The sequence below is a fragment of the Arachis ipaensis genome, chromosome B7 (assembly GCF_059453495.1).
Source record: "Arachis ipaensis isolate K30076 ecotype BB chromosome B7, ASM5945349v1, whole genome shotgun sequence".
Lineage (NCBI taxonomy): Eukaryota > Viridiplantae > Streptophyta > Magnoliopsida > Fabales > Fabaceae > Arachis > Arachis ipaensis.
In genome coordinates, this window is record NC_142442.1 from 21882059 (window position 1) to 21888115 (window position 6057).

Sequence of the window (6057 nt, forward strand, 5' to 3'; positions counted from 1 at the left end):
TAAATAATACCTAAACTAAAATGTCGTATAAGAAAAACGCAATAAAATTCTTCGTAATCTTTTTCATCCGTTCTCTGAAAAGATAAAGTTGTACGGGGTGAGAACCTAACCACACGGTCTCACTACTGAGTTTCAGAATTGTCATAAGAAAATATTTAATAAAAAAATCATTTTCAAGCTTAGTGATTATCGTTGTCTTATGAATTCTTTGAAAACTGATGGTTTGACCATAAAAAATGCAAACCTTTTTAAAAGAAATCAGTTAATTACTGAGAAATCCAAACTCACTTTTTAGATAAAAGAATCTTAAAAGTTTTCTAACAGTATGAATGAGCGACCTGTTCCAAACATAGGTTCAATAAGTCTATGCTGAACCAGTTTGATATTTCATACTTTAATAAATCACAACACAAACCAATCATGGCTTTCGGCCCAAACAGCTCAATCAACATCCAATTCATTACAACCCACCTAATTTCAGTCACAAACACAAATAATGAGATTCAAACACAATCAAGAGCAGTTACGTCAAGTATAGCAATTAGCAATTAAACAGAATTATTCACATAGGCAAACCAATTGTAATAGGTAACCCAAACAATGTCACATAGATGCATATGATGAATGCCTGCCCTATGGCTAATGAGCTCATTTGTCGGTTATACAGCCAACCCGACATGTCCTGGTAGCTACCATGGAGTCAAATATAATATCCATGGAGTCAAACTCTAAGCTCAAATATAATATCCATGCGCGCACAAAGGGACTGTCCAATGGTTAGCTACCAGGACATGTCGGATTGGCTGTATAACCGATAAATGAGCTCATTAGCCATAGGGCAGGCATTCATCATATGCATTTATGTGACATTATTTGGGTGTGCCTATTGTAATTGGTTTGCCTATGTGAATAATTTTGTTTAATTGCTAATTGCTATACTTGACATAACTGCTCTTGATTGTGTTTGAATCTCATTACTTGTGTTTGTGATTGAAATTGGTTGGGTTATGATGAATTGGATGTTGATTGAGCTGTTTAGGCTGAAAGTCGTGATTGTTTTGTGTTGTGGTTTAGTAAAGTATTAAATATCAAACTGGTTCAGCATAGACTTAATGAACCAATGTTTGGAACAGGTTGATCATTCATACTGTTAAAAAACTTTTAAGATTCTTTTATTTAAAAAGTAAGTTTGGATTTTTGGGTAATTAACTGATTTTTTTAAAAAATGTTTTCATTTTTTATGGTCAAACCATTGGTTTTTAAAGAAATCATAAGACAACGGGAGGTTGAAAACGATTTTTTAATTAAATATTTTTTTATGACAATTCTTAAAATCAGTGATGAGACCGTATGGTTAGGTTCTCACCCCTACAGCTTTATCCTTTTAGGAAACAGATGAAGAAACTTACGAAGAGTTTTATTGTGTTTTTTTTTTACCAAAGATAGGAAACTCGAACCCACAACCTCTTAATTGAGCATGGAAAGACTATGTCATTTGAGTTATAACTCATTAGCTTATTTTATTGTGTTTTTTTATTGCATTTTTCTTATATAATATTTTAGTTTAAGTTTTATTTATTTTTCCCTCGCTTTTATTATTATAATCTTAAAAGAGGGATAGAAATTATACATTGTATATGTATATTATAATCTACTTATATAAAAAGTTATGTATATTTGAATATGATTATTTGTCTTCAAGATTAAGTAAACAAGGCGAGGTCTAATTTGCGCGTGAAGGAAACAAGGCGAGGTCTAATTTGTTGAATGGATGTTGCATCACACGTTACTTAGAAATAGGTTGTTAATGTTCAGTTCTTTACCAATTTTAAAACTTTCTTACAAAATAGGTGCATTTGATTAGGATTTTGTGTCATATTTGAATATTATAACAATATCAAAGTCTTATTCTACTAAATAAAATTATCTATATAAATTAAACAAAATCATTAAATTTATTATGTATCATATTTATAGAGAAATTGATTACGTATAAATTTTTTTTTAATAATTTCATGTATGATTTTCTTAGATTTTTTAATTTGAATCATTTATACAAACTCGATCCTAAATTGCGAAAAAAAAAATCACGATTTATTATTTACTCCCCTTCGCATTGTGATCACTATAAAACACAAATTTTTATCTAGTCATACCAATTATAACTAGCCATAACTAGCAAAGCTACCAAAACATACATAACATGCTAACACACAAAGAAAGAGTTACACTCATAAATGAATGCTTGGTGGATCTTTATCCGATATATCTAAATGGTAAAATACAATACACATTATTCCAACTCTCTCTCTGAGTCATATTTAAATATAAAAAAAGGAAATTATCAAAATAATATAAAAAAATTTGCGTAACTGACAAAACTAACTTTTAAAATGTTAATGATAAATAAACTTCCAAAAGATTTAACAAGATGATAAAAAAAATTATATATTAAATATATATTTTAAAAAATTTTAGAAAACAAATTTTGATACAAATTTTTATAATCATAATTAGAAAATAAAATATTTCCTTTCTTAAAAGTTGGTAAATTTTTTTAAATGAATTTTTAAAATTTTTTATTATGAATGACCACATTTTTTTGAAAAATAAAAAAAAATTTAGAGATCAAAATTTGTTTTGAATTTTTTTTGTACATCTTTTAAATATTTATTCAAATATTGTTACAATACTTTAGATTTAATAGATAAGTTGTTTGTTAAATATGATATTTTTTGTTAGTTAGTTAAAATATAATATTTTTTAGTTCTTTTTGTGTATTTTCAAATCAATCAGAGATTGTTTTGTAGATAATATTTTTCAGGAACTATTTTGTCAGTGATTGAATATTTTAGGTATCGAATTAACAGTTAACCCATATAAAAAAAAATGTTAAATGACTAATATTTTTTGCTTTGCATTTGTCTCATATTTAAATTAATATTAGCCAAATTTTTGTTTTACTATAAAAATATTGATCTCTAACCTTTCTTATTATAAAAGGTTATATTAGGCCTTATAGAAGATAACTGTGAGTAGTAAATTCAAGTTTAAGCGGCTTATTGTAGCTTGTAATGTATGTCTGATTTTTTTTTGGTATGGTCGTGTCCGAGTGAGAAAGTCAATAAGTTAACGTACAGATGTAAATGATAATTGAATAACTTAATACTGCACCAAAGAATTATAACATAAATAAATACGAATGAAAAAGCAAGGATATTACATACACACGCAGATTGGCTATGCAAATTATTTAAGGGAAGCTAAATGGTTATAATATCAAACTAATATAGTATTAGATGTGGTATGGAACTCAATTAATTTGAGTATCATAACTAGCTCCGTGGAATAATAAAAATGAAAAAAAAACTTGCTATACAGAAAAGTAATGAGTTATATGTAACTTGACATTCTTTATTTGTGATTCATGGGTGGGTAGAACGGGCCCTACGTGATCTTGGTGGCGACTTTAAGGGATGATCGCTGAAACGGCCTCGTTCCTCTCCGTCATCCCTAAAGCAAAAACAAAACAAAATATATATATGAAAAGTGAACACTTTGATCAATGTAAATACAAACGGTGTATTTATTTATGTATAAAAATTTTGATAAATCTAAGTATAAATTTCTATAAATATGAGTGTAAAATATTATTAGTCAAAGTGCTAATCCAAAATAATAATATTTATTAATTATATAGCATTACTCAGAATAGAATGTACAAAAATTAACACAACTCTAAATAGCAAATAATACCAAATAAGTCGTCTTACTCAACTACATTTAAAATACTAAAGAGATCAATTAGATACTAATTCAACTTAATCATGGATGCACGTACACGGGTTAAATTATAATTAAGTATATATATAGTAATAAAGTTACCCAAAAACAATGGATGGCTGAATAAGAAGCAGTGCTAGGCAGATACAAAGCAAGCATTGAAGAAAGAAAGAGAGTCTCATTGTGACGACAAGATACAAGGAGGACTTGCATATAATGGTTATACTTAGCTTCTTCCTTTCTTTCATTATATACTGTGTAGTTTGGAAGTTTCGATGCAATGAGATTCAATAATTGTGTTAGGTGGGTCTCTCTCCTTTGCTTTGCTAGTTGCTAGTATACTTCGAATTTGGTCACTTTATTTTTTGATTCGTTTGGAAAATATTTTTATGTTAATATCTTAACACATTAATAAGTTTAGTTACTTTGATTGAATATCTATCATCATTATTTTTTAAAGTTGTTATAGATTATCCATCAAAATAATTTTTGAATCAATGAAAATGATTATCAGATTGAATAAAAATTACAATTTACAAGACTGACCAAATAAGTAATTAACTAAAACCAAAGTCTATTATGCTAAATCTAAAAGGAAAAGCTATTAAGTGAATGATTAATGTATAGCCAATATATATATAAAGTGAATAGGTTATGCGAGCGTCAAAATTATGTAACCAAGTTTGCACGCAGTAAAAATTTTCAACCAAATAAACTAAACTAAATACTATCTACGTAAAAGTATGAATTTAATTTTGCATTGATACAATATTAATATAAAATAATTTTTTATGTGTATCTAATTATACAATTAAATTATATCAATAAAAATAATTATTTTTATATTATTTATATAAATAATCATTCAAAAGAATAGATATAATTAAATAACTATATAAAACTCTTTTTACATTAAAATTAAACTCTAAAAATATTATTCATTATTTTTATAACATATTGGGGAACCAAGACCCCCTTGCCAATAACAAACTCGGCCACTGGTTTCCTCGGTATTTGTGCCAATCAACCTTGGCACATGGATTTCTTTTTTGTAATTCAGGAATATAGTTTTTGAAATCTTCAAATATGATCTCTAGATCTCTACGCACCACTGTTTGTTATAGGATTGCAATAAAATAAATTATAATAGTGGAATCGCGTTTGGCTGCTGAGACTGTGAGCGACCGTCAAAGTCTTGTGATTGAATAAAGAATTTCTTTGGCTTTTTGTTTTATTTGTCAATACTGGTTTCTTTATTTGATTTTTAAATTATATATATTATATCTATTCTTAATTTCTTATATATAAAGTGAACTGGAATAGTTTCATTTAATTTTTTATTTGTCATTTTATTTTTGTCTCTCACATTAATTTAGAAAAATGATTCAAAAATGGTTATTGTAGGGAACTAATATAATCTCATCAAATTATAGTTTTATGGATTCTTTAACCACTAAAAATCTAAAAATCGTTTTTGGTTTATTGGGTTATATAATAATAATAATAATAATAATAATAATAATAATAATAATAATAATAATGCACGTACGGAAATGTCGGCAAAACGTTAGTAATAATAAAGTCGCTTTTATCGAGTTGACCAAATTACATATTAAAATTAGGAAAAATTCGTACATCAAACTAATTAGAATAGCAAACTGGCCAAATTTATCGGACCGACTCACTTAACTCGTAATAGAAAAAGGTGGATTATAGCATACAGATGTTATTTCATAAAGAGATAAAGATATTTTCATTTGTGGAATGGTTATTCGACACCTAACTCTTCTTTCTTTGTGTAGGGAGCAGCTTGACTAAGCTTGGCAGAGCTTGTCCCAACAATGGCTAGTGATACTTGTGATGGAGTCGCATGTGAGATAGTAAAGTCTTGTAACCAAGCCTTCTAATAAGGAATACACGGTTTTATATATTTTAATATTGTAAAAAAATTGTTCACCGTTTAAATAACCATATTAAGTTGAGATTTGTAATTAATAATTTTTATTCTGATTTATTAAAAAATATCTATTCACAACTGATTTAATACATAATAATTAATAATTTTTTAAAGTATATATTTTGAGTTTATTGAAACAATTATTTTGTAATAAATCAATAATCAGTTTATTTATATTGTGTAATATAATTGAAATATTAACTATTGAAATATATTTATCAAATAAAATATGTATTATCACAAAAGAATTAGAAAAAAGTCATACTATGAAATTAATATTTTATTAAAAACACATTTAGTTAAAAGTATGATAGTTG

General features: G+C 26.7%; 1 long non-coding RNA gene across 1 annotated transcript; it reads right to left on the reverse strand.

The window, feature by feature from the left end:
• Positions 1 to 3169: 3169 nt before the first annotated feature.
• On the reverse strand, positions 3170 to 4007 carry LOC107608562 (uncharacterized). The gene is made up of 2 exons (XR_001612911.3): positions 3886 to 4007; positions 3170 to 3513 (listed from the first exon to the last, which is right to left on the reverse strand). It is a non-coding gene; the product is annotated as an uncharacterized LOC107608562 (long non-coding RNA).
• Between the last annotated feature and the right edge of the window lie 2050 nt (positions 4008 to 6057).